The sequence below is a fragment of the Pseudophryne corroboree genome, chromosome 4 (genome assembly GCF_028390025.1).
Source record: "Pseudophryne corroboree isolate aPseCor3 chromosome 4, aPseCor3.hap2, whole genome shotgun sequence".
Taxonomy (NCBI): Eukaryota; Metazoa; Chordata; class Amphibia; order Anura; family Myobatrachidae; genus Pseudophryne; species Pseudophryne corroboree.
In genome coordinates this window covers 21,733,188-21,761,121 of record NC_086447.1, presented here as the reverse complement: position 1 = coordinate 21,761,121, position 27,934 = coordinate 21,733,188, and the positions used below count along the sequence as shown (strand labels likewise).

Here is a 27,934-nt window from a genome sequence, read left to right as displayed (position 1 = left end):
ACTGTCCTGCGGGATACCAGACTTCCATACTATCCCCACTGTCGGCATCACAGGGAGTGACGGTCCTGCGGGATACCAGACTTCCATACTATCCCCACTGTCATCATCACATGGAGTGACTGTCCTGCAGGATACCAGACTTCCATACTATCCCCACTGTCATCACAGGGAGTGACTGTCCTGCAGGATACCAGACTTCCATACTATCCCCACTGTCATCATCACAGGGAGTGACTGTCCTGCGGGATACCAGACTTCCATACTATCCCCACTGTCATCATCACAGAGAGTGACTGTCCTGCGGGATACCAGACTTCCATACTATCCCCACTGTCATCATCATCATCATCACCACAGGGAGTGACGGACCTGCAGGATACCAGACTTCCATACTATCCCCACTGTCACCATCACAGGGAGTGACTGTCCTGCAGGATACCAGACTTCCATACTATCTCCACTGTCATCATCATCATCACCACAGGGAGTGACGGACCTGCAGGATACCAGACTTCCATACTATCCCCACTGTCACCATCACAGGGAGTGACTGTCCTGCAGGATACCAGACTTCCATACTATCCCCACTGTCACCATCACAGGGAGTGACTGTCCTGCAGGATACCAGACTTCCATACTATCCCCACTGTCATCATCATCATCACAGGGAGAGACGGACCTGCAGGATACCAGACTTCCATACTATCCCCACTGTCATCATCACAGGGAGTGACGGTCCTGCAGGATACCAGACTATCATACTATCCCCACTGTCACCATCACAGGGAGTGACTGTCCTGCAGGATACCAGACTTCCATACTATCCCACTGTCATCATCACAGGGAGTGACTGTCCTGCAGGATACCAGACTTCCATACTATCCCCACTGTCACCATCACAGGGAGTGACTGTCCTGCCGGATACCAGACTTCCATACTATCCCCACTGTCATCATCACAGGGAGTGACTGTCCTGCAGGATACCAGACTTCCATACTATCCCCACTGTCATCATCACAGGGAGTGACTGTCCTGCAGGATACCAGACTTCCATACTATCCCCACTGTCATCATCACAGAGAGTGACTGTCCTGCGGGATACCAGACTTCCATACTATCCCCACTGTCACCATCACAGGGAGTGACTGTCCTGCCGGATACCAGACTTCCATACTATCCCCACTGTCATCATCACAGGGAGTGACTGTCCTGCCGGATACCAGACTTCCATACTATCCCCACTGTCATCATCACAGGGAGTGACGGACCTGCAGGATACCAGACTTCCATACTATCCCCATTGTCACCATCACAGGGAGTGACTGTCCTGCGGGATACCAGATTTCCATACTATCCCCACTGTCACCATCACAGGGAGTGACTGTCCTGCAGGATACCAGACTTCTATACTATCCCCACTGTCATCATCATCATCACAGGGAGTGACGGACCTGCAGGATACCAGACTTCCATACTATCCCCACTGTCATCATCACAGGGAGTGACTGTCCTGCAGGATACCAGACTTCTATACTATCCCCACTGTCATCATCATCATCACAGGGAGTGACTGTCCTGCAGGATACCAGACTTCCATACTATCCCCACTGTCATCATCACAGGGAGTGACTGTCCTGCAGGATACCAGACTTCCATACTATCCCCACTGTCACCATCACAGGGAGTGACTGTCCTGCAGGATACCAGACTTCCATACTATCCCCACTGTCATCATCACAGGGAGTGACTGTCCTGCAGGATACCAGACTTCCATACTATCCCCACTGTCATCATCACAGGGAGTGACGGTCCTGCAGGATACCAGACTTCCATACTATCCCCACTGTCATCATCATCATCACAGGGAGTGACGGACCTGCAGGATACCAGACTTCCATACTATCCCCACTGTCATCATCACAGGGAGTGACTGTCCTGCAGGATACCAGACTTCCATACTATCCCCACTGTCATCATCACAGGGAGTGACTGTCCTGCGGGATAACAGACTTCCATACTATCCCCACTGTCACCATCACAGGGAGTGACTGTCCTGCAGGATACCAGACTTCCATACTATCCCCACTGTCACCATCACAGGGAGTGACTGTCCTGCCGGATACCAGACTTCCATACTATCCCCACTGTCATCATCACAGGGAGTGACTGTCCTGCCGGATACCAGACTTCCATACTATCCCCACTGTCGGCATCACAGGGAGTGACTGTCCTGCAGGATACCAGACTTCCATACTATCCCCACTGTCATCATCACAGGGAGTGACTGTCCTGCGGGATACCAGACTTCCATACTATCCCCACTGTCACCATCACAGGGAGTGACTGTCCTGCAGGATACCAGACTTCCATACTATCCCCACTGTCACCATCACAGGGAGTGACTGTCCTGCAGGATACCAGACTTCCATACTATCCCCACTGTCACCATCACAGGGAGTGACTGTCCTGCAGGATACCAGACTTCCATACTATCCCCACTGTCACCATCACAGGGAGTGACTGTCCTGCGGGATACCAGACTTCCATACTATCCCCACTGTCGGCATCACAGGGAGTGACTGTCCTGCGGGATACCAGACTTCCATACTATCCCCACTGTCGGCATCACAGGGAGTGACTGTCCTGCGGGATACCAGACTAACATACTATCTCCACTGTCACCATCACAGGGAGTGACGGTCCTGCGGGATACCAGACTTCCATACTATCCCCACTGTCATCATCACAGGGAGTGACTGTCCTGCAGGATACCAGACTTCCATACTATCCCACTGTCATCATCACAGGGAGTGACTGTCCTGCAGGATACCAGACTTCCATACTATCCCCACTGTCACCATCACAGGGAGTGACTGTCCTGCAGGATACCAGACTTCCATACTATCCCCACTGTCATCATCACAGGGAGTGACTGTCCTGCAGGATACCAGACTTCCATACTATCCCCACTGTCACCATCACAGGGAGTGACTGTCCTGCGGGATACCAGACTTCCATACTATCCCCACTGTCATCATCATCATCACCACAGGGAGTGACGGACCTGCAGGATACCAGACTTCCATACTATCCCCACTGTCACCATCACAGGGAGTGACTGTCCTGCAGGATACCAGACTTCCATACTATCCCCACTGTCACCATCACAGGGAGTGACTGTCCTGCAGGATACCAGACTTCCATACTATCCCCACTGTCATCATCACAGGGAGTGACTGTCCTGCAGGATACCAGACTTCCATACTATCCCCACTGTCACCATCACAGGGAGTGACTGTCCTGCGGGATACCAGACTTCCATACTATCCCACTGTCATCATCACAGGGAGTGACTGTCCTGCAGGATACCAGACTTCCATACTATCCCACTGTCATCATCACAGGGAGTGACTGTCCTGCAGGATACCAGACTTCCATACTATCCCCACTGTCATCATCACAGGGAGTGACTGTCCTGCGGGATACCAGACTTCCATACTATCCCCACTGTCATCATCATCATCACAGGGAGTGACGGACCTGCAGGATACCAGACTTCCATATTATACCCACTGTCACCATCACAGGGAGTGACTGTCCTGCAGGATACCAGACTTCCATACTATCCCCACTGTCACCATCACAGGGAGTGACTGTCCTGCAGGATACCAGACTTCCATACTATCCCCACTGTCATCATCACAGGGAGTGACTGTCCTGCGGGATACCAGACTTCCATACTATCCCCACTGTCACCATCACAGGGAGTGACTGTCCTGCAGGATACCAGACTTCCATACTATCCCACTGTCATCATCACAGGGAGTGACTGTCCTGCAGGATACCAGACTTCCATACTATCCCACTGTCACCATCACAGGGAGTGACTGTCCTGCAGGATACCAGACTTCCATACTATCCCACTGTCATCATCACAGGGAGTGACTGTCCTGCAGGATACCAGACTTCCAAACTATCCCCACTGTCATCATCACAGGGAGTGACTGTCCTGCAGGATACCAGACTTCCATACTATCCCCACTGTCACCATCACAGGGAGTGACTGTCCTGCAGGATACCAGACTTCCATACTATCCCCACTGTCACCATCACAGGGAGTGACTGTCCTGCAGGATACCAGACTTCCATACTATCCCCACTGTCACCATCACAGGGAGTGACTGTCCTGCAGGATACCAGACTTCCATACTATCCCCACTGTCACCATCACAGGGAGTGACTGTCCTGCAGGATACCAGACTTCCATACTATCCCCACTGTCATCATCACAGGGAGTGACTGTCCTGCGGGATACCAGACTTCCATACTATCCCCACTGTCACCATCACAGGGAGTGACTGTCCTGCAGGATACCAGACTTCCATACTATCCCCACTGTCATCATCACAGGGAGTGACAGTCCTGCGGGATACCAGACTTCCATACTATCCCCACTGTCATCATCACAGGGAGTGACTGTCCTGCGGGATACCAGACTTCCATACTATCCCCACTGTCCCCATCACAGGGAGTGACTGTCCTGCAGGATACCAGACTTCCATACTATCCCCACTGTCATCATCATCATCATCACAGGGAGTGACGGACCTGCAGGATACCAGACTTCCATACTATCCCCACTGTCACCATCACAGGGAGTGACTGTCCTGCAGGATACCAGACTATCATACTATCCCCACTGTCATCATCACAGGGAGTGACTGTCCTGCAGGATACCAGACTTCCATACTATCCCCACTGTCATCATCACAGGGAGTGACTGTCCTGCAGGATACCAGACTTCCATACTATCCCCACTGTCACCATCACAGGGAGTGACTGTCCTGCAGGATACCAGACTTCCATACTATCCCACTGTCATCATCACAGGGAGTGACAGTCCTGCAGGATACCAGACTTCCATACTATCCCACTGTCACCATCACAGGGAGTGACTGTCCTGCAGGATACCAGACTTCCATACTATCCCACTGTCACCATCACAGGGAGTGACTGTCCTGCAGGATACCAGACTTCCATACTATCCCCACTGTCATTATCACAGGGAGTGACTGTCCTGCGGGATACCAGACTTCCATACTATCCCCACTGTCACCATCACAGGGACTGACTGTTCTGCAGGATACCAGACTTCCATACTATCCCCACTGTCACCATCACAGGGAGTGACTGTCCTGCAGGATACCAGACTTCCATACTATCCCCACTGTCATCATCACAGGGAGTGACTGTCCTGCAGGATACCAGACTTCCATACTATCCCCACTGTCATCATCACAGGGAGTGACGGTCCTGCAGGATACCAGACTTCCATACTATCCCCACTGTCACCATCACAGGGAGTGACTGTCTTGCAGGATACCAGACTTCCATACTATCCCCACTGTCACCATCACAGGGAGTGACTGTCCTGCAGGATACCAGACTTCCATACTATCCCCACTGTCATCATCACAGGGAGTGACTGTCCTGCAGGATACCAGACTTCCATACTATCCCCACTGTCATCATCACAGGGAGTGACTGTCCTGCAGGATACCAGACTTCCATACTATCCCCACTGTCATCATCACATGGAGTGACTGTCCTGCAGGATACCAGACTTCCATACTATCCCCACTGTCATCACAGGGAGTGACTGTCCTGCAGGATACCAGACTTCCATACTATCCCCACTGTCACCATCACAGGGAGTGACTGTCCTGCAGGATACCAGACTTCCATACTATCCCCACTGTCATCATCACAGAGAGTGACTGTCCTGCGGGATACCAGACTTCCATACTATCCCCACTGTCATCATCACAGGGAGTGACTGTCCTGCAGGATACCAGACTTCCATACTATCCCCACTGTCATCATCATCATCACCACAGGGAGTGACGGACCTGCAGGATACCAGACTTCCATACTATCCCCACTGTCACCATCACAGGGAGTGACTGTCCTGCAGGATACCATACTTCCATACTATCCCCACTGTCACCATCACAGGGAGTGACTGTCCTGCAGGATACCAGACTTCCATACTATCCCCACTGTCATCATCACAGGGAGTGACTGTCCTGCAGGATACCAGACTTCCATACTATCCCCACTGTCATCATCATCATCACAGGGAGTGACGGACCTGCAGGATACCAGACTTCCATACTATCCCCACTGTCATCATCACAGGGAGTGACGGTCCTGCAGGATACCAGACTATCATACTATCCCCACTGTCATCATCACAGGGAGTGACTGTCCTGCAGGATACCAGACTTCCATACTATCCCCACTGTCATCATCACAGGGAGTGACTGTCCTGCAGGATACCAGACTTCCATACTATCCCCACTGTCACCATCACAGGGAGTGACTGTCCTGCAGGATACCAGACTTCCATACTATCCCCACTGTCACCATCACAGGGAGTGACTGTCCTGCAGGATACCAGACTTCCATACTATCCCCACTGTCATCATCATCATCACAGGGAGTGACGGACCTGCAGGATACCAGACTTCCATACTATCCCCACTGTCATCATCACAGGGAGTGACTGTCCTGCAGGATACCAGACTTCCATACTATCCCCACTGTCATCATCACAGGGAGTGACTGTCCTGCAGGATACCAGACTTCCATACTATCCCCACTGTCACCATCACAGGGAGTGACTGTCCTGCAGGATACCAGACTTCCATACTATCCCCACTGTCATCATCACAGGGAGTGACTGTCCTGCGGGATACCAGACTTCCATACTATCCCCACTGTCACCATCACAGGGAATGACTGTCCTGCGGGATACCAGACTTCCATACTATCCCCACTGTCATCATCACAGGGAGTGACTGTCCTGCAGGATACCAGACTTCCATACTATCCCCACTGTCATCATCACAGGGAGTGACTGTCCTGCCGGATACCAGACTTCCATACTATCCCCACTGTCATCATCACAGGGAGTGACTGTCCTGCCGGATACCAGACTTCCATACTATCCCCACTGTCGGCATCACAGGGAGTGACAGTCCTGCGGGATACCAGACTTCCATACTATCCCCACTGTCGGCATCACAGGGAGTGACTGTCCTGCGGGATACCAGACTTCCATACTATCCCCACTGTCGGCATCACAGGGAGTGACTGTCCTGCGGGATACCAGACTAACATACTATCTCCACTGTCACCATCACAGGGAGTGACGGTCCTGCGGGATACCAGACTTCCATACTATCCCCACTGTCATCATCACAGGGAGTGACTGTCCTGCAGGATACCAGACTTCCATACTATCCCCACTGTCATCATCACAGGGAGTGACTGTCCTGCGGGATACCAGACTTCCATACTATCCCCACTGTCATCATCACAGGGAGGGACTGTCCTGCGGGATACCAGACTTCCATACTATCCCCACTGTCACCATCACAGGGAGTGACTGTCCTGCAGGATACCAGACTTCCATACTATCCCCACTGTCACCATCACAGGGAGTGACTGTCCTGCAGGATACCAGACTTCCATACTATCCCCACTGTCATCATCACAGGGAGTGACTGTCCTGCGGGATACCAGACTTCCATACTATCCCCACTGTCATCATCACAGGGAGTGACTGTCCTGCAGGATACCAGACTTCCATACTATCCCCACTGTCATCATCACAGGGAGTGACTGTCCTGCAGGATACCAGACTTCCATACTATCCCCACTGTCATCATCACAGGGAGTGACTGTCCTGCAGGATACCAGACTTCCATACTATCCCCACTGTCATCATCACAGGGAGTGACTGTCCTGCAGGATACCAGACTTCCATACTATCTCCACTGTCATCATCACAGGGAGTGACTGTCCTGCAGGATACCAGACTTCCATACTATCCCACTGTCATCATCACAGGGAGTGACTGTCCTGCAGGATACCAGACTTCCATACTATCCCACTGTCATCATCACAGGGAGTGACTGTCCTGCAGGATACCAGACTTCCATACTATCTCCACTGTCATCATCACAGGGAGTGACTGTCCTGCGGGATACCAGACTTCCATACTATCTCCACTGTCATCATCACAGGGAGTGACTGTCCTGCGGGATACCAGACTTCCATACTATCTCCACTGTCATCATCACAGGGAGTGACTGTCCTGCAGGATACCAGACTTCCATACTATCTCCACTGTCATCATCACAGGGAGTGACTGTCCTGCAGGATACCAGACTTCCATACTATCTCCACTGTCATCATCACAGGGAGTGACTGTCCTGCGGGATACCAGACTTCCATACTATCCCCACTGTCATCACCACAGGGAGTGACTATCCTGCAGGATACCAGACTTCCATACTATCCCCACTGTCACCATCACAGGGAGTGACTGTCCTGCAGGATACCAGACTTCCATACTATCCCCACTGTCATCATCACAGGGAGTGACTGTCCTGCAGGATACCAGACTTCCATACTATCCCCACTGTCACCATCACAGGGAGTGACTGTCCTGCAGGATACCAGACTTCCATACTATCCCCACTGTCATCATCACAGGGAGTGACTGTCCTGCAGGATACCAGACTTCCATACTATCCCCACTGTCATCATCACAGGGAGTGACTGTCCTGCAGGATACCAGACTTCCATACTAACCCCACTGTCACCATCACAGGGAGTGACTGTCCTGCAGGATACCAGACTAACATACTAACCCCACTGTCATCATCACAGGGAGTGACTGTCCTGCAGGATACCAGACTTCCATACTAACCCCACTGTCACCATCACAGGGAGTGACTGTCCTGCAGGATACCAGACTAACATACTATCCCCACTGTCACCATCACAGGGAGTGACTGTCCTGCAGGATACCAGACTTCCATACTATCCCACTGTCATCATCACAGGGAGTGACTGTCCTGCAGGATACCAGACTTCCATACTATCCCCACTGTCACCATCACAGGGAGTGACTGTCCTGCAGGATACCAGACTTCCATACTATCCCCACTGTCACCATCACAGGGAGTGACTGTCCTGCAGGATACCAGACTTCCATACTATCCCCACTGTCATCATCACAGGGAGTGACTGTCCTGCAGGATACCAGACATCCATACTATCCCCACTGTCATCATTACAGGGAGTGACTGTCCTGCGGGATACCAGACTTCCATACTATCCCCACTGTCATCATCACAGGGAGTGACTGTCCTGCAGGATACCAGACTTCCATACTATCCCCACTGTCATCATTACAGGGAGTGACTGTCCTGCAGGATACCAGACTTCCATACTATCCCCACTGTCACCATCACAGGGAGTGACTGTCCTGCGGGATACCAGACTTCCATACTATCCCCACTGTCATCATCACAGAGAGTGACTGTCCTGCGGGATACCAGACTTCCATACTATCCCCACTGTCATCATCACAGGGAGTGACTGTCCTGCAGGATACCAGACTTCCATACTATCCCACTGTCATCATCACAGGGAGTGACTGTCCTGCAGGATACCAGACTTCCATACTATCCCACTGTCATCATCACAGGGAGTGACTGTCCTGCAGGATACCAGACTTCCATACTATCCCACTGTCATCATCACAGGGAGTGACTGTCCTGCAGGATACCAGACTTCCATACTATCCCCACTGTCATCATCACAGGGAGTGACTGTCCTGCAGGATACCAGACTTCCATACAATCCCCACTGTCATCATCACAGGGAGTGACTGTCCTGCAGGATACCAGACTTCCATACTATCCCCACTGTCATCATCATCATCACCACAGGGAGTGACGGACCTGCAGGATACCAGACTTCCATACTATCCCCACTGTCACCATCACAGGGAGTGACTGTCCTGCAGGATACCATACTTCCATACTATCCCCACTGTCACCATCACAGGGAGTGACTGTCCTGCAGGATACCAGACTTCCATACTATCCCCACTGTCACCATCACAGGGAGTGACTGTCCTGCAGGATACCAGACTTCCATACTATCCCCACTGTCATCATCACAGGGAGTGACTGTCCTGCAGGATACCAGACTTCCATACTATCCCCACTGTCATCATCATCATCACAGGGAGTGACGGACCTGCAGGATACCAGACTTCCATACTATCCCCACTGTCATCATCACAGGGAGTGACGGTCCTGCAGGATACCAGACTATCATACTATCCCCACTGTCATCATCACAGGGAGTGACTGTCCTGCGGGATACCAGACTTCCATACTATCCCCACTGTCACCATCACAGGGAGTGACTGTCCTGCGGGATACCAGACTTCCATACTATCCCCACTGTCATCATCACAGGGAGTGACTGTCCTGCAGGATACCAGACTTCCATACTATCACCACTGTCATCATCACAGGGAGTGACTGTCCTGCAGGATACCAGACTTCCATACTAACCCCACTGTCACCATCACAGGGAGTGACTGTCCTGCAGGATACCAGACTAACATACTATCCCCACTGTCACCATCACAGGGAGTGACTGTCCTGCAGGATACCAGACTTCCATACTATCCCCACTGTCACCATCACAGGGAGTGACTGTCCTGCAGGATACCAGACTTCCATACTATCCCCACTGTCACAATCACAGGGAGTGACTGTCCTGCAGGATACCAGACTTCCATACTATCCCCACTGTCATCATTACAGGGAGTGACTGTCCTGCGGGATACCAGACTTCCATACTATCCCCACTGTCATCATCATCATCATCACAGGGAGTGACGGATCTGCAGGATACCAGACTTCCATACTATCCCCACTGTCACCATCACAGGGAGTGACTGTCCTGCAGGATACCAGACTTCCATACTATCCCCACTGTCACCATCACAGGGAGTGACTGTCCTGCGGGATACCAGACTTCCATACTATCCCCACTGTCATCATCACAGAGAGTGACTGTCCTGCGGGATACCAGACTTCCATACTATCCCCACTGTCATCATCACAGGGAGTGACTGTCCTGCAGGATACCAGACTTCCATACTATCCCCACTGTCATCATCATCATCACCACCACAGGGAGTGACGGACCTGCAGGATACCAGACTTCCATACTATCCCCACTGTCACCATCACAGGGAGTGACTGTCCTGCAGGATACCATACTTCCATACTATCCCCACTGTCACCATCACAGGGAGTGACTGTCCTGCAGGATACCAGACTTCCATACTATCCCCACTGTCACCATCACAGGGAGTGACTGTCCTGCAGGATACCAGACTTCCATACTATCCCCACTGTCATCATCACAGGGAGTGACTGTCCTGCAGGATGCCAGACTTCCATACTATCCCCACTGTCATCATCATCATCACAGGGAGTGACGGACCTGCGGGATACCAGACTTCCATACTATCCCCACTGTCATCATCACAGGGAGTGACGGTCCTGCAGGATACCAGACTATCATACTATCCCCACTGTCATCATCACAGGGAGTGACTGTCCTGCAGGATACCAGACTTCCATACTATCCCCACTGTCACCATCACAGGGAGTGACTGTCCTGCAGGATACCAGACTTCCATACTATCCCCACTGTCATCATCATCATCACAGGGAGTGACGGACCTGCAGGATACCAGACTTCCATACTATCCCCACTGTCATCATCACAGGGAGTGACGGTCCTGCAGGATACCAGACTAACATACTATCCCCACTGTCACCATCACAGGGAGTGACTGTCCTGCAGGATACCAGACTTCCATACTATCCCCACTGTCACCATCACAGGGAGTGACTGTCCTGCAGGATACCAGACTTCCATACTATCCCACTGTCATCATCACAGGGAGTGACTGTCCTGCGGGATACCAGACTTCCATACTATCCCCACTGTCACCATCACAGGGAATGACTGTCCTGCGGGATACCAGACTTCCATACTATCCCCACTGTCATCATCACAGGGAGTGACTGTCCTGCAGGATACCAGACTTCCATACTATCCCCACTGTCACCATCACAGGGAGTGACTGTCCTGCAGGATACCAGACTTCCATACTATCCCACTGTCATCATCACAGGGAGTGACTGTCCTGCGGGATACCAGACTTCCATACTATCCCCACTGTCACCATCACAGGGAGTGACTGTCCTGCGGGATACCAGACTTCCATACTATCCCCACTGTCACCATCACAGGGAATGACTGTCCTGCGGGATACCAGACTTCCATACTATCCCCACTGTCATCATCACAGGAAGTGACTGTCCTGCCGGATACCAGACTTCCATACTATCCCCACTGTCGGCATCACAGGGAGTGACAGTCCTGCGGGATACCAGACTTCCATACTATCCCCACTGTCATCATCACAGGGAGTGACTGTCCTGCAGGATACCATACTTCCATACTATCCCCACTGTCACCATCACAGGGAATGACTGTCCTGTGGGATACCAGACTTCCATACTATCCCCACTGTCATCATCACAGGAAGTGACTGTCCTGCCGGATACCAGACTTCCATACTATCCCCACTGTCGGCATCACAGGGAGTGACAGTCCTGCGGGATACCAGACTTCCATACTATCCCCACTGTCATCATCACAGGGAGTGACTGTCCTGCAGGATACCATACTTCCATACTATCCCCACTGTCACCATCACAGGGAGTGACTGTCCTGCAGGATACCAGACTTCCATACTATCCCCACTGTCACCATCACAGGGAGTGACTGTCCTGCCGGATACCAGACTTCATTACTATCCCCACTGTCATCATCACAGGGAGTGACTGTCCTGCCGGATACCAGACTTCCATACTATCCTCACTGTCGGCATCACAGGGAGTGACAGTCCTGCGGGATACCAGACTTCCATACTATCCCCACTGTCGGCATCACAGGGAGTAACTGTCCTGCAGGATACCAGACTAACATACTATCTCCACTGTCACCATCACAGGGAGTGACGGTCCTGCGGGATACCAGACTTCCATACTATCCCCACTGTCACCATCACAGGGAGTGACTGTCCTGCAGGATACCAGACTTCCATACTATCCCCACTGTCATCATCACAGGGAGTGACTGTCCTGCGGGATACCAGACTTCCATACTATCCCCACTGTCATCATCACAGGGAGTGACTGTCCTGCAGGATACCAGACTTCCATACTATCCCCACTGTCATCATCACAGGGAGTGACTGTCCTGCGGGATACCAGACTTCCATACTATCCCCACTGTCATCATCACAGGGAGTGACTGTCCTGCGGGATACCAGACTTCCATACTATCCCCACTGTCACCATCACAGGGAGTGACTGTCCTGCAGGATACCAGACTTCCATACTATCTCCACTGTCACCATCACAGGGAGTGACTATCCTGCAGGATACCAGACTTCCATACTATCCCCACTGTCACCATCACAGGGAGTGACTGTCCTGCAGGATACCAGACTTCCATACTATCCCCACTGTCATCATCACAGGGAGTGACGGTCCTGCGGGATACCAGACTTCCATACTATCCCCACTGTCATCATCACAGGAAGTGACTGTCCTGCAGGATACCAGACTTCCATACTATCCCCACTGTCACCATCACAGGGAGTGACTGTCCTGCAGGATACCAGACTTCCATACTATCCCCACTGTCATCATCACAGGGAGTGACGGTCCTGCGGGATACCAGACTTCCATACTATCCCCACTGTCATCATCACAGGAAGTGACTGTCCTGCGGGATACCAGACTTCCATACTATCCCCACTGTCACCATCACAGGGAGTGACTGTCCTGCGGGATACCAGACTTCCATACTATCCCCACTGTCATCATCACAGGGAGTGACTGTCCTGCAGGATACCAGACTTCCATACTATCCCCACTGTCATCATCACAGGGAGTGACTGTCCTGCGGGATACCAGACTTCCATACTATCCCCACTGTCATCATCACAGGGAGTGACTGTCCTGCAGGATACCAGACTTCCATACTATCCCCACTGTCACCATCACAGGGAGTGACTGTCCTGCAGGATACCAGACTTCCATACTATCTCCACTGTCACCATCACAGGGAGTGACTGTCCTGCAGGATACCAGACTTCCATACTTTCCCCACTGTCATCATCACAGGGAGTGACTGTCCTGCAGGATACCAGACTTCCAAACTATCCCCACTGTCATCATCACAGGGAGTGACGGTCCTGCGGGATACCAGACTTCCATACTATCCCCACTGTCACCATCACAGGGAGTGACTGTCCTGCAGGATACCAGACTTCCAAACTATCCCCACTGTCATCATAACAGGGAGTGACGGTCCTGCGGGATACCAGACTTCCATACTATCCCCACTGTCATCATCACAGGGAGTGACTGTCCTGCAGGATACCAGACTTCCATACTATCCCCACTGTCACCATCACAGGGAGTGACTGTCCTGCGGGATACCAGACTTCCATACTATCCCCACTGTCATCATCACAGGGAGTGACTGTCCTGCAGGATACCAGACTTCCATACTATCCCCACTGTCACCATCACAGGGAGTGACTGTCCTGCAGGATACCAGACTTCCATACTAACCCCACTGTCACCATCACAGGGAGTGACTGTCCTGCAGGATACCAGACTAACATACTAACCCCACTGTCATCATCACAGGGAGTGACTGTCCTGCAGGATACCAGACTTCCATACTAACCCCACTGTCACCATCACAGGGAGTGACTGTCCTGCAGGATACCAGACTAACATACTATCCCCACTGTCACCATCACAGGGAGTGACTGTCCTGCAGGATACCAGACTTCCATACTATCCCCACTGTCACCATCACAGGGAGTGACTGTCCTGCAGGATACCAGACTTCCATACTATCCCCACTGTCATCATCACAGGGAGTGACTGTCCTGCAGGATACCAGACTTCCATACTATCCCCACTGTCACCATCACAGGGAGTGACTGTCCTGCAGGATACCAGACTTCCATACTATCCCCACTGTCATCATCACAGGGAGTGACTGTCCTGCGGGATACCAGACTTCCATACTATCCCCACTGTCATCATCACAGGGAGTGACTGTCCTCCGGGATACCAGACTTCCATACTATCCCCACTGTCACCATCACAGGGAGTGACTGTCCTGCAGGATACCAGACTTCCATACTATCCCCACTGTCATCATCATCACCACCACAGGGAGTGACGGACCTGCAGGATACCAGACTTCCATACTATCCCCACTGTCATCATCACAGGGAGTGACTGTCCTGCAGGATACCAGACTTCCATACTATCCCCACTGTCACCATCACAGGGAGTGACTGTCCTGCAGGATACCAGACTTCCATACTATCCCCACTGTCATCATCACAGGGAGTGACTGTCCTGCGGGATACCAGACTTCCATACTATCCCCACTGTCATCATCACAGGGAGTGACTGTCCTGCAGGATACCAGACTTCCATACTATCCCCACTGTCACCATCACAGGGAGTGACTGTCCTGCAGGATACCAGACTTCCATACTATCCCCACTGTCATCATCACAGGGAGTGACTGTCCTGCAGGATACCAGACTTCCATACTATCCCCACTGTCATCATCACAGGGAGTGACTGTCCTGCAGGATACCAGACTTCCATACTATCCCCACTGTCATCATCACAGGGAGTGACTGTCCTGCAGGATACCAGACTTCCATACTATCCCCACTGTCACCATCACAGGGAGTGACTGTCCTGCGGGATACCAGACTTCCATACTATCCCCACTGTCACCATCACAGGGAATGATTGTCCTGCGGGATACCAGACTTCCATACTATCCCCACTGTCATCATCACAGGGAGTGACTGTCCTGCAGGATACCAGACTTCCATACTATCCCCACTATCATCATCACAGGGAGTGACTGTCCTGCAGGATACCAGACTTCCATACTATCCCCACTGTCATCATCACAGAGAGTGACTGTCCTGCGGGATACCAGACTTCCATACTATCCCCACTGTCATTATCACAGGGAGTGACGGTCCTGCCGGATACCAGACTTCTATACTATCCCCACTGTCATTATCACAGGGAGTGACTGTCCTGCAGGATACCAGACTTCCATACTATCCCCACTGTCATTATCACAGGGAGTGACGGTCCTGCCGGATACCAGACTTCCATACTATCCCCACTGTCACCATCACAGGGAGTGACTGTCCTGCAGGATACCAGACTTCCATACTATCCCCACTGTCACCATCACAGGGAGTGACTGTCCTGCAGGATACCAGACTTCCATACTATCCCCACTGTCACCATCACAGGGAGTGACAGTCCTGCAGGATACCAGACTTCCATACTATCCCCACTGTCAACATCACAGGGAGTGACTGTCCTGCAGGATACCAGACTTCCATACTATCCCCACTGTCACCATCACAGGGAGTGACTGTCCTGCAGGATACCAGACTTCCATACTATCCCCACTGTCATCATCACAGGGAGTGACTGTCCTGCAGGATACCAGACTTCCATACTATCCCCACTGTCACCATCACAGGGAGTGACTGTCCTGCGGGATACCAGACTTCCATACTATCCCCACTGTCACCATCACAGGGAATGATTGTCCTGCGGGATACCAGACTTCCATACTATCCCCACTGTCATCATCACAGGGAGTGACTGTCCTGCAGGATACCAGACTTCCATACTATCCCCACTATCATCATCACAGGGAGTGACTGTCCTGCAGGATACCAGACTTCCATACTATCCCCACTGTCATCATCACAGAGAGTGACTGTCCTGCGGGATACCAGACTTCCATACTATCCCCACTGTCATTATCACAGGGAGTGACGGTCCTGCCGGATACCAGACTTCTATACTATCCCCACTGTCATTATCACAGGGAGTGACTGTCCTGCAGGATACCAGACTTCCATACTATCCCCACTGTCATTATCACAGGGAGTGACGGTCCTGCCGGATACCAGACTTCCATACTATCCCCACTGTCACCATCACAGGGAGTGACTGTCCTGCAGGATACCAGACTTCCATACTATCCCCACTGTCACCATCACAGGGAGTGACTGTCCTGCAGGATACCAGACTTCCATACTATCCCCACTGTCACCATCACAGGGAGTGACAGTCCTGCAGGATACCAGACTTCCATACTATCCCCACTGTCAACATCACAGGGAGTGACTGTCCTGCAGGATACCAGACTTCCATACTATCCCCACTGTCACCATCACAGGGAGTGACTGTCCTGCAGGATACCAGACTTCCATACTATCCCACTGTCATCATCACAGGGAGTGACTGTCCTGCAGGATACCAGACTTCCATACTATCCCCACTGTCACCATCACAGGGAGTGACTGTCCTGCAGGATACCAGACTTCCATACTATCCCCACTGTCACCATCACAGGGAGTGACTGTCCTGCAGGATACCAGACTTCCATACTATCCCCACTGTCACCATCACAGGGAGTGACTGTCCTGCGGGATACCAGACTTCCATACTATCCCCACTGTCACCATCACAGGGAGTGACTGTCTTGCAGGATACCAGACTTCCATACTATCCCCACTGTCACCATCACAGGGAGTGACTGTCTTGCAGGATACCAGACTTCCATACTATCCCCACTGTCACCATCACAGGGAGTGACTGTCCTGCGGGATACCAGACTTCCATACTATCCCCACTGTCATCATCACAGGGAGTGACTGTCCTGCAGGATACCAGACTTCCAAACTATCCCCACTGTCATCATCACAGGGAGTGACGGTCCTGCGGGATACCAGACTTCCATACTATCCCCACTGTCATCATCACAGGGAGTGACTGTCCTGCGGGATACCAGACTTCCATACTATCCCCACTGTCATCATCACAGGGAGTGACTGTCCTGCAGGATACCAGACTTCCATACTATCCCCACTGTCACCATCACAGGGAGTGACTGTCCTGCAGGATACCAGACTTCCATACTATCCCCACTGTCACCATCACAGGGAGTGACTGTCCTGCAGGATACCAGACTTCCAAACTATCCCCACTGTCATCATCACAGGGAGTGACGGTCCTGCGAGATACCAGACTTCCATACTATCCCCACTGTCATCATCACAGGGAGTGACTGTCCTGCAGGATACCAGACTTCCATACTATCCCCACTGTCACCATCACAGGGAGTGACTGTCCTGCGGGATACCAGACTTCCATACTATCCCCACTGTCATCATCACAGGGAGTGACTGTCCTGCAGGATACCAGACTTCCATACTATCCCCACTGTCATCATCACAGGGAGTGACTGTCCTGCAGGATACCAGACTTCCATACTAACCCCACTGTCACCATCACAGGGAGTGACTGTCCTGCAGGATACCAGACTTCCATACTATCCCCACTGTCATCATCACAGGGAGTGACTGTCCTGCAGGATACCAGACTAACATACTATCCCCACTGTCACCATCACAGGGAGTGACTGTCCTGCAGGATACCAGACTTCCATACTATCCCCACTGTCATCATCACAGGGAGTGACTGTCCTGCAGGATACCAGACTTCCATACTAACCCCACTGTCACCATCACAGGGAGTGACTGTCCTGCAGGATACCAGACTAACATACTAACCCCACTGTCATCATCACAGGGAGTGACTGTCCTGCAGGATACCAGACTTCCATACTAACCCCACTGTCACCATCACAGGGAGTGACTGTCCTGCAGGATACCAGACTAACATACTATCCCCACTGTCACCATCACAGGGAGTGACGGTCCTGCAGGATACCAGACTTCCATACTATCCCCACTGTCACCATCACAGGGAGTGACTGTCCTGCGGGATACCAGACTTCCATACTATCCCCACTGTCATCATCATCATCACAGGGAGTGACGGATCTGCAGGATACCAGACTTCCATACTATCCCCACTGTCACCATCACAGGGAGTGACTGTCCTGCAGGATACCAGACTTCCATACTATCCCCACTGTCACCATCACAGGGAGTGACTGTCCTGCGAGATACCAGACTTCCATACTATCCCCACTGTCATCATCACAGGGAGTGACTGTCCTGCAGGATACCAGACTTCCATACTATCCCCACTGTCATCATCATCATCACCACAGGGAGTGACGGACCTGCAGGATACCAGACTTCCATACTATCCCCACTGTCACCATCACAGGGAGTGACTGTCCTGCAGGATACAATACTTCCATACTATCCCCACTGTCACCATCACAGGGAGTGACTGTCCTGCAGGATACCAGACTTCCATACTATCCCCACTGTCATCATCACAGGGAGTGACTGTCCTGCAGGATACCAGACTTCCATACTATCCCCACTGTCACCATCACAGGGAGTGACTGTCCTGCAGGATACCAGACTTCCATACTATCCCCACTGTCATCATCACAGGGAGTGACTGTCCTGCAGGATACCAGACTTCCATACTATCCCCACTGTCATCATCATCATCACCACAGGGAGTGACGGACCTGCAGGATACCAGACTTCCATACTATCCCCACTGTCACCATCACAGGAAGTGACTGTCCTGCAGGATACCAGACTTCCATACTATCCCCACTGTCATCATCACAGGGAGTGACTGTCCTGCAGGATACCAGACTTCCATACTATCCCCACTGTCATCATCACAGGGAGTGACGGTCCTGCAGGATACCAGACTATCATACTATCCCCACTGTCATCATCACAGGGAGTGACTGTCCTGCAGGATACCAGACTTCCATACTATCCCCACTGTCATCATCATCATCACAGGGAGTGACTGTCCTGCGGGATACCAGACTTCCATACTATCCCCACTGTCACCATCACAGGGAGTGACTGTCCTGCGGGATACCAGACTTCCATACTATCCCCACTGTCACCATCACAGGGAGTGACTGTCCTGCAGGATACCAGACTTCCATACTAACCCCACTGTCACCATCACAGGGAGTGACTGTCCTGCAGGATACCAGACTTCCATACTATCCCCACTGTCATCATCACAGGGAGTGACTGTCCTGCAGGATACCAGACTAACATACTATCCCCACTGTCACCATCACAGGGAGTGACTGTCCTGCAGGATACCAGACTTCCATACTATCCCCACTGTCATCATCACAGGGAGTGACTGTCCTGCAGGATACCAGACTTCCATACTAACCCCACTGTCACCATCACAGGGAGTGACTGTCCTGCAGGATACCAGACTAACATACTAACCCCACTGTCATCATCACAGGGAGTGACTGTCCTGCAGGATACCAGACTTCCATACTAACCCCACTGTCACCATCACAGGGAGTGACTGTCCTGCAGGATACCAGACTAACATACTATCCCCACTGTCACCATCACAGGGAGTGACGGTCCTGCAGGATACCAGACTTCCATACTATCCCCACTGTCACCATCACAGGGAGTGACTGTCCTGCGGGATACCAGACTTCCATACTATCCCCACTGTCATCATCATCATCACAGGGAGTGACGGATCTGCAGGATACCAGACTTCCATACTATCCCCACTGTCACCATCACAGGGAGTGACTGTCCTGCAGGATACCAGACTTCCATACTATCCCCACTGTCACCATCACAGGGAGTGACTGTCCTGCGGGATACCAGACTTCCATACTATCCCCACTGTCATCATCACAGGGAGTGACTGTCCTGCAGGATACCAGACTTCCATACTATCCCCACTGTCATCATCATCATCACCACCACAGGGAGTGACGGACCTGCAGGATACCAGACTTCCATACTATCCCCACTGTCACCATCACAGGGAGTGACTGTCCTGCAGGATACAATACTTCCATACTATCCCCACTGTCACCATCACAGGGAGTGACTGTCCTGCAGGATACCAGACTTCCATACTATCCCCACTGTCATCATCACAGGGAGTGACTGTCCTGCAGGATACCAGACTTCCATACTATCCCCACTGTCATCATCACAGGGAGTGACTGTCCTGCAGGATACCAGACTTCCATACTATCCCCACTGTCATCATCATCATCACCACAGGGAGTGACGGACCTGCAGGATACCAGACTTCCATACTATCCCCACTGTCACCATCACAGGGAGTGACTGTCCTGCAGGATACCAGACTTCCATACTATCCCCACTGTCATCATCACAGGGAGTGACTGTCCTGCAGGATACCAGACTTCCATACTATCCCCACTGTCATCATCACAGGGAGTGACGGTCCTGCAGGATACCAGACTATCATACTATCCCCACTGTCATCATCACAGGGAGTGACTGTCCTGCAGGATACCAGACTTCCATACTATCCCCACTGTCATCATCATCATCATCACAGGGAGTGACTGTCCTGCGGGATACCAGACTTCCATACTATCCCCACTGTCACCATCACAGGGAGTGACTGTCCTGCGGGATACCAGACTTCCATACTATCCCCACTGTCACCATCACAGGGAGTGACTGTCCTGCAGGATACCAGACTTCCATACTAACCCCACTGTCACCATCACAGGGAGTGACTGTCCTGCAGGATACCAGACTTCCATACTATCCCCACTGTCATCATCACAGGGAGTGACTGTCCTGCAGGATACCAGACTTCCATACTATCCCCACTGTCATCATCACAGGGAGTGACTGTCCTGCAGGATACCAGACTTCCATACTATCCCCACTGTCATCATCACAGGGAGTGACTGTCCTGCAGGATACCAGACTTCCATACTAACCCCACTGTCACCATCACAGGGAGTGACTGTCCTGCAGGATACCAGACTAACATACTAACCCCACTGTCATCATCACAGGGAGTGACTGTCCTGCAGGATACCAGACTAACATACTAACCCCACTGTCATCATCACAGGGAGTGACTGTCCTGCAGGATACCAGACTTCCATACTAACCCCACTGTCACCATCACAGAGAGTGACTGTCCTGCAGGATACCAGACTAACATACTATCCCCACTGTCACCATCACAGGGAGTGACGGTCCTGCAGGATACCAGACTTCCATACTATCCCCACTGTCACCATCACAGGGAGTGACTGTCCTGCGGGATACCAGACTTCCATACTATCCCCACTGTCATCATCATCATCACAGGGAGTGACGGATCTGCAGGATACCAGACTTCCATACTATCCCCACTGTCACCATCACAGGGAGTGACTGTCCTGCAGGATACCAGACTTCCATACTATCCCCACTGTCACCATCACAGGGAGTGACTGTCCTGCGGGATACCAGACTTCCATACTATCCCCACTGTCATCATCACAGGGAGTGACTGTCCTGCAGGATACCAGACTTCCATACTATCCCCACTGTCATCATCATCATCACCACCACAGGGAGTGACGGACCTGCAGGATACCAGACTTCCATACTATCCCCACTGTCACCATCACAGGGAGTGACTGTCCTGCAGGATACAATACTTCCATACTATCCCCACTGTCACCATCACAGGGAGTGACTGTCCTGCAGGATACCAGACTTCCATACTATCCCCACTGTCATCATCACAGGGAGTGACTGTCCTGCAGGATACCAGACTTCCATACTATCCCCACTGTCATCATCACAGGGAGTGACTGTCCTGCAGGATACCAGACTTCCATACTATCCCCACTGTCATCATCATCATCACCACAGGGAGTGACGGACCTGCAGGATACCAGACTTCCATACTATCCCCACTGTCACCATCACAGGGAGTGACTGTCCTGCAGGATACCAGACTTCCATACTATCCCCACTGTCATCATCACAGGGAGTGACTGTCCTGCAGGATACCAGACTTCCATACTATCCCCACTGTCATCATCACAGGGAGTGACGGTCCTGCAGGATACCAGACTATCATACTATCCCCACTGTCATCATCACAGGGAGTGACTGTCCTGCAGGATACCAGACTTCCATACTATCCCCACTGTCATCATCATCATCACAGGGAGTGACTGTCCTGCGGGATACCAGACTTCCATACTATCCCCACTGTCACCATCACAGGGAGTGACTGTCCTGCGGGATACCAGACTTCCATACTATCCCCACTGTCATCATCACAGGGAGTGACTGTCCTGCCGGATACCAGACTTCCATACTATCCCCACTGTCATCATCACAGGGAGTGACAGTCCTGCAGGATACCAGACTTCCATACTATCCCCACTGTCACCATCACAGGGAGTGACTGTCCTGCAGGATACCAGACTTCCATACTATCCCCACTGTCATCATCACAGGGAGTGACTGTCCTGCAGGATACCAGACTTCCATACTATCCCCACTGTCATCATCACAGGGAGTGACGGTCCTGCAGGATACCAGACTATCATACTATCCCCACTGTCATCATCACAGGGAGTGACTGTCCTGCAGGATACCAGACTTCTATACTATCCCCACTGTCACCATCACAGGGAGTGACTGTCCTGCAGGATACCAGACTTCCATACTATCCCACTGTCATCATCATCATCACAGGGAGTGACTGTCCTGCGGGATACCAGACTTCCATACTATCCCCACTGTCACCATCACAGGGAGTGACTGTCCTGCGGGATACCAGACTTCCATACTATCCCCACTGTCATCATCACAGGGAGTGACTGTCCTGCAGGATACCAGACTTCCATACTATCCCCACTGTCATCATCACAGGGAGTGACTGTCCTGCAGGATACCAGACTTCCATACTATCCCCACTGTCATCATCACAGGGAGTGACTGTCCTGCAGGATACCAGACTTCCATACTATCCCCACTGTCACCATCACAGGGAGTGACTGTCCTGCAGGATACCAGACTTCCATACTATCCCCACTGTCATCATCACAGGGAGTGACTGTCCTGCGGGATACCAGACTTCCATACTATCCCCACTGTCACCATCACAGGGAGTGACTGTCCTGCGGGATACCAGACTTCCATACTATCCCCACTGTCATCATCACAGGGAGTGACTGTCCTGCAGGATACCAGACTTCCATACTATCCCCACTGTCGTCATCACAGGGAGTGACTGTCCTGCAGGATACCAGACTTCCATACTATCCCCACTGTCACCATCACAGGGAGTGACTGTCCTGCAGGATACCAGACTTCCATACTATCCCCACTGTCACCATCACAGGGAGTGACGGTCCTGCGGGATACCAGACTTCCATACTATCCCACTGTCACCATCACAGGGAGTGACTGTCCTGCAGGATACCAGACTTCCATACTATCCCCACTGTCACCATCACAGGGAGTGACTGTCCTGCAGGATACCAGACTTCCATACTATCCCCACTGTCATCATCACAGGGAGTGACTGTCCTGCAGGATACCAGACTTCCATACTATCCCACTGTCATCATCACAGGGAGTGACTGTCCTGCAGGATACCAGACTTCCATACTATCCCCACTGTCATCATCACAGGGAGTGACTGTCCTGCAGGATACCAGACTTCCATACTATCCCCACTGTCACCATCACAGGGAGTGACTGTCCTGCAGGATACCAGACTTCCATACTATCCCCACTGTCATCATCACAGGGAGTGACTGTCCTGCGGGATACCAGACTTCCATACTATCCCCACTGTCACCATCACAGGGAGTGACTGTCCTGCGGGATACCAGACTTCCATACTATCCCCCCCACTGTCACCATCACAGGGAGTGACTGTCCTGCAGGATACCAGACTTCCATACTATCCCCACTGTCGTCATCACAGGGAGTGACTGTCCTGCAGGATACCAGACTTCTATACTATCCCCACTGTCATCATCACAGGGAGTGACTGTCCTGCAGGATACCAGACTTCCATACTATCCCCACTGTCATCATCACAGGGAGTGACTGTCCTGCAGGATACCAGACTTCCATACTATCCCACTGTCATTATCACAGGGAGTGACTGTCCTGCAGGATACCAGACTTCCATACTATCCCCACTGTCATCATCACAGGGAGTGACTGTCCTGCAGGATACCAGACTTCCATACTATCCCCACTGTCACCATCACAGGGAGTGACTGTCCTGCAGGATACCAGACTTCCATACTATCCCCACTGTCACCATCACAGGGAGTGACTGTCCTGCAGGATACCAGACTTCCATACTATCCCCACTGTCACCATCACAGGGAGTGACTGTCCTGCAGGATACCAGACTTCCATACTATCCCCACTGTCACCATCACAGGGAGTGACGGTCCTGCGGGATACCAGACTTCCATACTATCCCACTGTCACCATCACAGGGAGTGACTGTCCTGCAGGATACCAGACTTCCATACTATCCCCACTGTCACCATCACAGGGAGTGACTGTCCTGCAGGATACCAGACTTACATACTATCCCCACTGTCATCATCACAGGGAGTGACTGTCCTGCAGGATACCAGACTTCCATACTATCCCACTGTCATCATCACAGGGAGTGACTGTCCTGCAGGATACCAGACTTCCATACTATCCCCACTGTCATCATCACAGGGAGTGACTGTCCTGCAGGATACCAGACTTCCATACTATCCCCACTGTCACCATCACAGGGAGTGACTGTCCTGCAGGATACCAGACTTCCATACTATCCCCACTGTCATCATCACAGGGAGTGACTGTCCTGCGGGATACCAGACTTCCATACTATCCCACTGTCATCATCACAGGGAGTGACTGTCCTGCAGGATACCAGACTTCTATACTATCCCCACTGTCATCATCACAGGGAGTGACTGTCCTGCAGGATACCAGACTTCCATACTATCCCCACTGTCATCATCACAGGGAGTGACTGTCCTGCAGGATACCAGACTTCCATACTATCCCACTGTCATTATCACAGGGAGTGACTGTCCTGCAGGATACCAGACTTCCATACTATCCCCACTGTCATCATCACAGGGAGTGACTGTCCTGCAGGATACCAGACTTCCATACTATCCCCACTGTCACCATCACAGGGAGTGACTGTCCTGCAGGATACCAGACTTCCATACTATCCCCACTGTCACCATCACAGGGAGTGACTGTCCTGCAGGATACCAGACTTCCATACTATCCCCACTGTCACCATCACAGGGAGTGACTGTCCTGCAGGATACCAGACTTCCATACTATCCCCACTGTCACCATCACAGGGAGTGACTGTCCTGCAGGATACCAGACTTCCATACTATCCCCACTGTCACCATCACAGGGAGTGACTGTCCTGCAGGATACCAGACTTCCATACTATCCCCACTGTCACCATCACAGGGAGTGACTGTCCTGCAGGATACCAGACTTCTATACTATCCCCACTGTCATCATCACAGGGAGTGACTGTCCTGCAGGATACCAGACTTCCATACTATCCCCACTGTCATCATCACAGGGAGTGACTGTCCTGCAGGATACCAGACTTCCATACTATCCCCACTGTCATCATCACAGGGAGTGACTGTCCTGCGGGATACCAGACTTCCATACTATCCTTACTGTCACCATCACAGGGAGTGACTGTCCTGCGGGATACCAGACTTCCATACTATCCTTACTGTCACCATCACAGGGAGTGACTGTCCTGCAGGATACCAGACTTCCATACTATCCCCACTGTCATCATCACAGGGAGTGACTGTCCTGCGGGATACCAGACTTCCATACTATCCTTACTGTCACCATCACAGGGAGTGACTGTCCTGCAGGATACCAGACTTCCATACTATCCCCACTGTCACCATCACAGGGAGTGACTGTCCTGCAGGATACCAGACTTCCATACTATCCTTACTGTCACCATCACAGGGAGTGACTGTCCTGCAGGATACCAGACTTCCATACTATCCCCACTGTCATCATCACAGGGAGTGACTGTCCTGCGGGATACCAGACTTCCATACTATCCCACTGTCATCATCACAGGGAGTGACTGTCCTGCAGGATACCAGACTTCCATACTATCCCACTGTCATCATCACAGGGAGTGACTGTCCTGCAGGATACCAGACTTCCATACTATCCCACTGTCATCATCACAGGGAGTGACTGTCCTGCGGGATACCAGGCTTCTCAGATGCCTGGAGGTCTCTGGTCTCCCCTACCAGTAAACCACTCCTCCTACGTCCCGTACTGCAGGCATAGAGACGTTACACGCCTTACATCACAATGGACCCAATGGGGACGGTTGTGATCAGGACAATTCCTATCCGGATAACAGCCGTCAGCCGCCCATAGTCACACCAGTCTCATGGGGCTAGTCTAGGCTTTCTCCAGCTATACTCTCCTGGAGGTCTCTGGTCTCCCCCACTCTACTACAGAAAAGAAGCTGGGCCACAGAGCTGACAATCTAATAGAGTTAATGTACATAGAAAATGATGCCATGCCCATAAGGGAAGTGGTTCCATTACTGGGTGGCTGATCCAGGTAGTAATCTGATCCACAGCGGGGGAGAGACCGGGGCAGAGCAGGGAGATCCTCACCACTAACCGAGTCAGTAATCCCCAGCTATGCCGGAGGTGTGTATAACTGCGCTCTGCGCCAACACAGCGACGTACGCCGCACTTCTACCTCTCATGCTGAACGCACAGGGAGGCAGAGTTCCACCGTACAGATCCGCGGGGGCGCTGTCCCCTGCCCGCAGGACTGCACTGCACCTCCATCACCTGTCCCCTGCCCGCAGGACTGCACTGCACCTCCATCACCTGTCCCCTGCCCGCAGGACTGCACTGCACCTCCATCACCTGTCCCCTGTCTACAGGACTGCACTGCACCTCCATCACCTGTCCCCTGCCCGCAGGACTGCACTGCACCTCCATCACCTGTCCCCTGCCTGCAGGACTGCACTGCACCTCCATC

General features: G+C 51.9%; 1 protein-coding gene across 1 annotated transcript in view; it reads right to left on the bottom strand.

Moving 5' to 3' along the window:
* LOC134910760 (zinc finger protein 701-like) overlaps nt 1-27,934 on the bottom strand; it is a 158,494-nt gene that overhangs the window by 91,406 nt on the left and 39,154 nt on the right. The window lies entirely within an intron of this gene.